Source organism: Coturnix japonica, chromosome 2 (assembly GCF_001577835.2).
Source record: "Coturnix japonica isolate 7356 chromosome 2, Coturnix japonica 2.1, whole genome shotgun sequence".
Classification (NCBI taxonomy): domain Eukaryota; kingdom Metazoa; phylum Chordata; class Aves; order Galliformes; family Phasianidae; genus Coturnix; species Coturnix japonica.
Window position 1 is genome coordinate 32,784,267 of NC_029517.1, and position 10,998 is coordinate 32,795,264.

Consider the following 10,998-nt stretch of genomic DNA (forward strand, 5'->3'; position numbering starts at 1 on the left):
GAATTTGATAAGGAAAGACATAAAAATAGTAACAGGAGTAGTTAAAGTATTAAGGACACAAGTAAAGGCAAAGGGAAAGGGAAGTGTGGTTCAGAGAGATGTAAAACAAGCAAAATACAAGAGTAGGCACTTAAACTTCACAGAAAAAGATTAAAGGATTTGGAGACATACATGAAAAATAACGAGACATTGTTCATTGTACAATCATTGTACAATGATTATATTTCCATCATTTTAAATGAAACAGGGTGAGGAGTTGACATGGCGTAAGTTAAAGAAGATCATTTTAAAACAGCTGAGAAAAGGGATTTTAGAATTATTTTGGAGAATAATATAAAGGAATATGATACAAGGCAGATTCAGGGAAAGGAGGAGAAAAGCCAATAGTGAGAAGAAAGCAAAGTGAAGGCAGAACACTAGTTTGTTAGAGAAAATGTAAACAAAAGTATTCATCACAAGATAGATGAGAGAGCAGTAGGAACTGTGGGACAGATGTCAGAAATGAGTTTGTAGAAAGAAACGTGGGAATTAAGAAATACAGTATAATTTTGGAACTAGACGCAGAGATGAAATCCTTGGCAGTGAACAAATTCAACAGCATAAATTAGAAAAAGAAATAATTTTTCATCTTTCAATAAAATAACTTCTATTTACCCCAATTAATCATGCTTAGGAGAGCATCTGAAATAATTTTAAACTACTGTACAAAAACAGTTGTTAGGTAAATAAACCTTAATGAAATAATCTTTTCCACATATAGGGTTACACAGTGAACAAAGAATAGAACACAGCTCAAATGACGAACACAATGGTCTGACCGTGAACACGTGTCCACAGATTAATATTCATTGTCAGCCTGTCAGCCACTCTGTGTCAGTACCATCATTTTCTGCAGCAGTGCCAGAGGCAGGAGCACTTGCTAATATGGAGACTTCTATGCAAGAACTGCAGGATTTTGCTGTTGGATGGCACTGGAGAAGATAAGCTTTTGCAAGAAAAGCATGATTGCTGTTCACCCGCAAGGGTAGTTTCAGCCCAAGACAAAATACCCATTCAATTGTAGTGTTCTTCTGCTGAAATCAAAAAAATATTTCATTGACCTTCAAGAAAATGTTACAAGCAAAATGTGGGGCAAAGTGGAAACTTCAGAACAAGGACTTATTCTCTCCAGTATTAATCAAAATAAGTAACACTCAAATGGAGGACTGAGCTCAATTTTTTAAGTTTCCTATCCACTTAGGGACTTGCTTCTTTTTTACTACTTTTAAAGCAGAAATCAAATTCGGAGCCTACACCAAAGTTAGAGTATGAATCACTGAAAGAATAAGAGTAAGGTAATATGAAGACCTATATTGCTTGAAATATCTCTTGCCTTTGAGTGCCTACATTTCCAGTTACTCTGTGAGGAACTCTAATGGCATTTACTTTTAGAAAGTGCTGATAGCCTTTCCTTTGAAATACCAGACCTCTTAAAAGTAATTCAGGTGAGCCTTTAAAAAAAAATCTCCTGTTCCTTACTTAAAGTTCTTTTGAACACAAGACAGTTTTTATACTTCATTCTCCTGTCTCTGTGATAATAGGGGAAGATTTCTTCTGGCTTCAAGTCTAGGTTTTATTTGCAAAATTTTGCAGATGAGGATTTAACAAATATATAGATACACTCTCAGGATCTGCTTGATAAGGGAACAATTTAATTGATTTTCAGTTCAGTTTATTTTAGTTTTGTTTTGTTTTCTCTGGAGAAAGATGAACAGGTATTAACAAAGCTGAAACTTGAGAGCTAGAAACATTCCACAGCTCTGCTCACCTGCTCTGCAACAGTTCCCAAGGGCAGATATTTAACATGAGTCTATTAATGGGTGAATTAGCTTACACTACACTGGGAAGAAAGTTTATCATTGAGATGATATGAGAATCAAAACAGAAACAACATTTCCAGAATATGCTAAATCAATAATCACTCAGTAATGAAAATCAAATGAATGAAAATGCTGTAATTAAGTATTACAGAGCCAAATGATTAACTGAAAAATTGATTTGTTACAAAGGGTATCAGTAGTACAATATGATAAACAGTTTAAAAGATTTTTAAAGTCATTTTTCCGTTCTTTCAGTCTAGAAGTGTTTCATATTATTGCTGGTTAAAAATAAACAAATAAATAAATCCATCAAAAAAATTTAAAGCTTTTTGTTTGAATATTTTTCTAATATAGCATTCACTGATGTTTGGGCTTTTTAGGTAATTGTTAGGCTATTTTTAAGTGCTACTGTAATACATAAGACATACTGTGACTTCTGGAGGTCCATTAAAGATTTCATTATTTTTTTCCCATTATATAATTTTAACTGCTATGCTAGCCATTCACCATAGCTGGTACATAGATCAGATCACAAACTTGCCCTTAAAGGGACGTGATTCTTTTTAATACAAGTTTCTCATTTTTTTCTAACAATGGTAAAATATTATGTTCCCTGAAGATCAGAGCTTAAATACAAGGCTATTATCAATAGGGAGATGCTAACCCTCACAGACAAAAATATTCCCAGTTTCATCTGCATTAGTAGTTCCAGATTGTTTTAAGACTTATTCAACTTGATTGAAAGTCTGCAACCTGCTTAAATTTGCACGGTGAAATCTCAGCACAACTCAAGTCATACAAATGCTACAAAGGAAATATTATCAATTATATGACTGCATGGTGACTGAGAAGGTATGATAAGGTGTCTTTTTTTTCTTAGACAGTACAATAGTCAGGAATCACAGAACAAGGTTATATGGACCAGAATGAACATGCAATACTAAGTATCCCCAAATTAATGTTTCCCTTTAAAATTCAGTACAGAGAAAAGGACATAATTATCTCCATTATTCTTCAGTTTACTTCTACCATTCAACAGAAGTGGAACGTGTTTATCTCACCTGATTTTCAGAATATGCAGAGTTAAGTAATTCTAACCTTCAGTTAACAGTTGCTATTCATATTCTCAAGTCTTTCTGTGCTGAATGCTGCTGCTGTGCATGCTATTCAGCACAGCTGAACAGTAACAGAGCTGTATTTCTTTCCTGTTCTGGAAATACAAGAATGCCCCCTACCGATGAAATAATTATTGTTTTTAGCCAAAGCTTCTGTCATTGCTAAATTCAGAAGGGAAATCATAAGGAGACACCACAGAAGAAAGAAAAAAAATTGCATTTTTCTGCTACATCAATATTCAATCAAAAATCAGAGGTGGAACGTTAACACTTAAATTTTATTTTGGGACAAGAGATTTTTCACTCTGGCTTCTCAGTCCTCCTACTGCCACCTAGTAAAAATAGTACTTAATAAAATAGCTCTAAGTTATGGCTCATTAAAAGCAAATGTTGAGCCAACATTTTGCTACAGAGTAAGTCATTCAGTGGAAAAAAATGCAGTCCATCAAATTCACAAGTAAAGCAATCTCAAAGAAAATTATCCTCTTTCACATAGTAATCCCGTGTATGCATATGAGGAAGATACAAAGAAGGACTGGAGGCAGAATACAGTAAATTAAGTGCTGAGTTTGGAAGCATCCCATCAAGCTTGTGTGCTGGACTTCTGCACCAAAGTGATTATGAATCTTACCTTAAACTCTGACAAGTGAGAAAGACGCTTGAAAACTGAGCTGCCATAGAAGTGCACATCTTTTCTTCTATTTAATATAAAGGTTGCCTTAGGCAATCTGTTCCTTTGATAAATTTGTCTGCAGCTAAGTGACAGGAATAGAGATTTGTGTTTAACATGACCAACTAGTTTTATTTCAAAACGTATCACATTCATCATATTTATAGTTAAAAATGTGATGTATTCTTACTGCTGGATGAAAAACAGAAAAAAAAAAAAAAAAAAAAAAAGTCTACCTGAAATTTCAGGCTAATGTTAAGGATGTGAATGAACTCTATATAGTAAAATTAATAATAATAATAATAATAATAATAATAATAAATAATAATAATAATAATAATAATAATAATAATAAAAGAAAAGAAAGAAAAAAAAGAGGAAGGAAAAGGAAAGGAAAAGAAAAAAGGAAAAGGAAAAGGAAAAGGAAAAGGAAAAGGAAAAGGAAAAAGAAGAAAAGTTGTGCTTTTTTACTTTTGTCAGAAATTCAAGGAGCTGTTGCTGCTCTCATGTCAGAAAAATGGATTGAAGCAATACAACATAGCATCCTGCTTGTACAAAACACCTCAAAAATATTCAAGCATCCATATTTTCTCATTTCCTTAGTAGAGGAGCAAGACTATAATCAATAAAAGTGATAATGTGTGGTTAGAAAGAATAAAATATTGTGTTTCCATTGCACAACTAACAACTAAGTGGAGAATAATCACTTATAAGCTTATTTCTACTGTCATTCAAGATAAAAAATCAGCAGAATAAATTTATTCTAGTTCATGAGTCATATATAAGAGCACTCTGAGTCTTGACAGTATTTCTTCAATGTATAAAGAAAAATCGTGTAAGGACACAGTCATCTTTTAGCCTTCACTTACTATTTCTAATTAGGTGACTGACAGAATGAAATCCCTTGTGTGGAAGTTTCTTTACAGTGTAAGAGTGTAAGAAGAACACATTTTGTTTTTCTTACTCCTTCCCTAACTTTCTCTAACAGGGATTATTCTTCCATGCCTCTTGGGATAGCAGAATACTACCTGAACACCTCATGTGCCTTCTGTATTACAAATGCACACTTTTGTATTTGAAAAGACTGATGTTGAAATTCAGGACTTGCTTTTCTACTTAAGGGAAATCTATCTGTTAAAATTATTAATTACTTAATCACATTTTTTTTTTTAATAACTCTAGATAAATTCTACAGTCTTCTACAGGTTTTTGTTTGTTTTGTTTTGTTTCTTAATCATTGGACTTATAGTTGTAAAACAATACATAACTAAACGTATAAATGTCTTTCCCCTAAAAAAGTGTTGCATTTCCACATGCTGGGGAGTTGGGTTACACAATTCTGTCATCCAAACAGAATGATCATACAGTCCAATACGCAAGTTCTCAACTATTCAAATCATCTTTTAATAATGGATAATATCTACTACCCTGCAGACAAGTAAAATGCTTCTTTTCTTAAGCTGTCTTCTGGAAAAGGACAACAGACTTTTGAGAAATTTCCTTTAATGACTACAGCTTTTCTTTCTTGTAGATTCTTTGGCAGAAATTGATGGAGCTGACTGAAGAGTTCCTTCAAACTTCATTCTTACAATCAAAGTAAAATAAAAGCTTCTACCTTTCGGGACCGCCAAACATATCTCTTTTAAATGAGAAAACCACTTAAGAAATATCACCTTCCATACTTAATTATATAAATTTAAGTTACAATCTCCATTTTTTCACTAGATTATACAAATATTATCGGTTAATGAGTAAGAAATTTTACACTAAATATAGAAAATCTTAGAGTCAGTGGAGAAAAGAAGAAAATAGAGCTAGAAGTAGACGCAGCCTGCTCTACTTTACCTTTCTTCTTTCTGCTTCATGGATCAGTTCTGCTATACTATCTGCAACAAAATTTTGTTAAGTGTAATTCTAATATATATGAATATCGGATATCGATCCTTCTCGCCCTCTCATGTCTGTGTAATAGTTCATCCTTCCTTTATACCAACCTGCAATGTGTTAAGTGAATTATACCATTCAGACATCACAGACAACTAATTTATCATGACGGCATAGGCAATATTTACTATTTGCGTAGTGAGATTTTTCCACACGTACAATAGGGACCTATGGCCTCTCTTCCCCACTCCATTTCCTTGTATTAATGCCTTGACCACCAACGACTCTACAACGAAGAGAGAGCTTGCGACCCAATGAAAAGTTCTCTTTGCTTCCACACACCTGGGCTTCTAGTACTTCTTTTTTCTAGTCTCCATCGCGCCCCACCAAGGTTCCCATTGGCACGCGGCCACCCTCTACTTTCCTAACTCTCTTGCCTCGGAAGCAGAGTCACGAAATAAAATATATGGAATGCTAATCCTAATTTCTACTAATGTATCTCTATGATTGAAACACAGTTGCATCTTAGTTGCAGCTTCGCAGTGGATAACATAGAGTAATTCTGGCCATGTGCTCAACTCTCTTCAATCTGCATTTTGGCTGCCCCGCCTTATGCCCATTATACTTTCCACACACTCTCACCACATAGATAATAGACTGCATACACTTCATTCGCAAACCTGGTAACATATTACGGAACAGCCCTAACTATCTCACTAACCGTTAAGTTCTTAGCAATACGTATTTGTTTTTACTCTACGCGACCTACTTGCGTGTTTCACTGGTCTCCTACTATGCATTATCCTAGCCAACCTTCCAACTATCCCATCCCACCTACAGAACAATCACTCCTCGTATACTGGAACAGAAGCTAGAATGCACTAAGGTGTCAGCACATAATTGTGAACAATAACGTACCTATGTAAGAAATCTGTCAATGAGGTCCGAGCTCTAATCCGATAAGATTACAAGTTCACCATCAGCATACACGGATATCAATATTTACTCCATACAACGGACTCGTCGCCGCTCAGTCTAGCTTTCCACCACATCCATGAACAATACCACCTTACAACACTACCATAACCTAGAGTGCCCAATATAGTAAGTTTCCAAGAGCGAGTCAATGGGGTTGTATCAGGAGCAGTAAGTAAGGTCAATTACGCTCATTGCTGCATACTGCTGAGAGTGCGATGGTATGGATTCTCCCTGCTTTTATAAGTATGACTATGTTATATGCTGTCAACCTGGATATGGATAAGCAATTAGAAAGAAAATCTAATACACGTCTGTAAGCTCAGCTCAATTGGAAATTAAACATCTGAGAGCACAATTCGTTTTAAAAACAGGATTTATGAACTGAAGTACCTAACTATCCCTGCCTGAGTCAAAGGTGCTCCTTCTGTCGCCCTATCAGAACTAACTTTGGAAAACAGAAAGCAGGTACCACAGATTCGTGATAAAGGCGAAACAGATATATTATGCCACGATAGTGCGAGCGAGAGATCGGAAATCATCCGCAAATTTGTTCTTTAATATATCAAGGGTCCCCCAAAATATTGTGTCGAGAACATAGGAAGACATACTTGTCATCGTCCACATTCAATGAGTGAGGTCAAATGCAAAAATGTAGGAACCATTAATCTAAAAATACCCACTATGACCATCAACTCCAACATAAACTTTATTTTACTTCCGTAGCTCGCTATATGTCTTTACGTTATTAGAATATGAGGCACTGCAATTCATTATAAATACACTCTTCACTCATGAGATTAATTTTATTATATTATCATTGCTTCTCCCACTTAGCCTATAATGATATGTATGATGCGGACATCACAGCAACAGATGGCAAAAAATGAGATGCTTTACCTTTTCAGAACGTCAGGCATCCACTTTACCCTCATCTCTTTATCGGTCTACTTTGACTGTTATGCATATTGATCCAAAGCGGACAGTCATCTTACACCAAATGAATATTGTTGGAACAAACAAATATATAAAAATTCGGCTGACCCTCACTATTATTGAAGAGCCAAGGAGAGCAATTGACAGTATGACTAGCCAGCATCTCTGACATACCTTCATGCATCTAGTGTAATTTCATGCGACCGCAACAAAAATCACAATATCTGTCAGAGAGAGAGACATTGAAGACCGCTATGCTCAACACAGATCAGAGACTGTGTCAACGCGAAACATAGAGAGACAACAGACTGGAATATAAAAAAACGTCACCTACACTTTCAGCTAATGTCAGTACATTTTCCATGTTGTGGCCTTACTCCTATAATTTGTACTCTGTATTACGAGTATATGCTTATCATACCTAATTCCATATATTAAATATCCTCTATTTCCCTTCCTCTACTCCGCCACTTCACACACAATTTTCCTTCCTCTTTTTTTCTTTTTCTTTTCTTTTAATATTTACTATTCTTATTTTCTTTAATATCTATTAATTATTAATCTTATTATAATTACTAAATAGAAAGTTCATCACATCCTTACATTAGCCTGAATTTAGTAGACTTTTTTGTCTTTGCTTTTCTCTGTATTCATAATGTGACATTCCACGGAGATGAATAAAAGACTGCTCCAGCGCAAGAGAAACACCACTAGAGATCAAACGTCTCTCGTTTTTTCATAAAGCAAACAATGATAACAAAAGCATGAGATCAAAATCCACTTGAGCAGATTTATCTGATTGCGTGCAAACCTAGAGTACACCAGAAATATCATCGTGCAATGGAGCAGACAACTGTGTATCACAAGGATGCTGCTCTAAGCAGAGCCTTATCAGCCTTCACAAAGCCACAATATAACTATACAAAAGATTCATAGCACTAACCTTTCCCAGTACAGATTAATACTGATCAAAGAAGTTAAATCATTCATACACGTTTGCATACTTTCTGATGGCACATTCAAAATAAAGTTTTGAAGAGAAACAAAATTAAGAACCTACCCAACGAACCAACTATGTTGCACCTTGTGGATCTCTGTCATGCCTAAAACAATGCCCATCTGTTAGAGAAGTATTCTGGCCCATTCAACAAGGTAAAATCCACAAGCAGATGGTGCCTGATGACATGCTGTCAAATGCAAATAGCCATATTTCCAAAAAAATATCGCCTAACAACAAACATCAACAAATAAGGTGATATAAGCACTAAAAAAAACATATCACTTATTCATTTTTGTTGGCAAGGCAGAAACATAAAATAGTACAATACAGGGCATCGAGAAACCACCCATACTTTACCTACCTATATTATAACATTCTCTAAGCACAGAGAAATCGAATAAAATTTTAATACCAAATACAGAAGCAACAAGTAATTATGAAACATAAGACAAACCTACTATATTTAACAAATAAGAAACGCATATGATTCGCATCTCAAGAGATGAAACACAGCGCACCACCTGAATAAGACGCGTCACCTCTACGCAGAGACAATCTCGAACGCGCAAATTGCAGAATCCTATACTCACTGGTGAGAGAGTTAAAATAAAAGAATAATATAAAAAGCGAACATTCTAAATGACCTTTAATCCCTCTGTGTCGAGACACACACATGTGCGACTTTACAGTCGAGCTTGCAACAATGCATTTGAGCTCATGATGGTCTAGCGGATTTGATGTATCATCCCCACAAGAATCCATGAACATACTAGGAATTACAGAAGAAAAAACTGTCATTATTTTTATATCATTTTTATTAAAATGTTCTGGATGTGTCAGGAGGGTGTGTGCGTCACACGGTTCCTGCAGCAGTGCAAACACACCTGGGCCCACTGGGGCAGAGATCAGGGGAGAAGCCCAGCCCACACCTTGTGGCCACAGTAGCACTCAGCAGCACCAGGCCACACTCTCATAACTGTACTTATGCTGCAGCCATAGGCTCAGACCGCGGGCGGGTCTCTGCAGCCAATGCCCTCGCATCAAAACTAAAATCGCCATATTAAGCGTGCTCAGACATGCACAATGTGGGGATGTCAACCCCACTCGGCTGGTGTCCTTCTGCTACTCTGTCAGTCCGGGACCTTTCCTGTCCATGAGAGCTGAAACTGGGGACAAGAGAAAGGCTGACCTAGGAAGGCTCCAGGGCTGCAGCCATGTCCTAGGAAAAGCTCCATTTGTGCTAATGGCAAAAGGAGCAATGCCCAGTACGTGGAGGCAAGCAAATCCTACTTCCTGCAGTCTGGCAAGCACCCAGCGTCAGCATAGACACAGCCAACAGCGTCCTGCTAGGTGCTGAGGGCCTTCACCTTCACCCCCCGGGCAGCGGCGACTCTGTCACAGTGGGTGGCAGGGAGCGGCCACTGTGACCCAGGCGCCTGCAAACAGAACAACCGTTGCCCAAGCTCAGGCCCTGATTCAGTGCGACTTGGTGAGGTGCGGAGAGGGCAGGGACGAAGGGGCTGCCTGAGGCTGACAGTGGGAGGAGGGCTCCCACCCCTCAGAGGACTGAGCTGTAAACTCACCTTCATCCTGCTTCTCCCTCAGAGTTGGCAGAGGTGCGTGCGGAGGAGAAAGCCCAGCGCTGCCGGAGCTGAAACTCTGCAAGTGCTCGCTGACGATGCGCGCCACGTTCTCATGGATTCGGGACGCTCCCCGCTTGTGGGAACCTGGTGAGAGACAAGTATCCCTGTTAGCAGCAACCACGCTGCCAGGCACAGGCCTTATGATGCTCAGCCTGTGGCTAAGCGGGTAGGCAGGTGTGCTCTGGGACTCCCCAGCCACTGCAGGCAGGGCCCCTCTGCTCCTTGGCCTTGGGGGACCCGCTTGGCCTGTGGCTGCCTGCTGGGACCAATGGGCTCTCAATGCTCCGTTTCCCTGCACTGCCTTCAGCCCCATCCCTTATCCAGCAGGGCAGGCACAGTGCAGGCCCCTGGGGACAGCCCTCAGGGACACCTGGCCCTGCACCGTGCTCACTGCTTTTGCTCTCTCCTCCCCCCCCTCCTTCCCCTCTCCTCCTCCTCCTCCTCTCCCGCCTCTCCTCTTTCCCCTCTCCCTCCCCTTCTCTTCCTCTTCTCTTCTCCCGCCCCCCTCCTCTCCTTTTCCTCCCCCCCCTCCCTCCTCCCTCTTTCCCTTCCTCCCCTCTCTCCTCTCCAGCATGCATGCTGTGCGGCCAGACCTATGCCGATCCGGACATCTGTGGGCCCAAGCAGCTGGAGTTTGGGATATGTGCTCATGTGTTCTGTATGGTGAGTTCCCCCGGGGCTCCCTCCTTTCGCCTTCCTCCAAGCAATGCTTCCTTCCTTTCTGTCCTCACACCATCCTGCTCTTTTCTCTTGAACAGGCATTTTCCAACGGCCTTTTCCAGCAGGCAAGAATTGTCGACAGAACGGCAGAGGTGACCCCAGAAGACGTCCAACGCGTAATCCAGTGAAGCAAGAGCACAAGGTGAGGCCTGACTGGAGCAGGCCTGGTTTGGGCCAGGAGAGGCTCCTCAAGCTC

At 38.9% G+C, this 10,998-nt stretch overlaps 1 protein-coding gene across 1 annotated transcript in view; it reads right to left on the reverse strand.

Annotated features, from left to right (window-relative positions):
* Nucleotides 1–9,236: 9,236 nt before the first annotated feature.
* EFHB (EF-hand domain family member B) overlaps nucleotides 9,237–10,998 on the reverse strand; it is a 22,849-nt gene continuing 21,087 nt past the window's right edge. The window contains exons 14-15 of the transcript XR_004306447.1: nucleotides 10,023–10,166; nucleotides 9,237–9,875 (exon numbers count right to left, since the gene is read on the reverse strand). The gene's annotated coding sequence lies outside the window, so the exon portion shown is untranslated. The remainder of the gene's footprint in view (nucleotides 9,876–10,022; nucleotides 10,167–10,998) is intronic.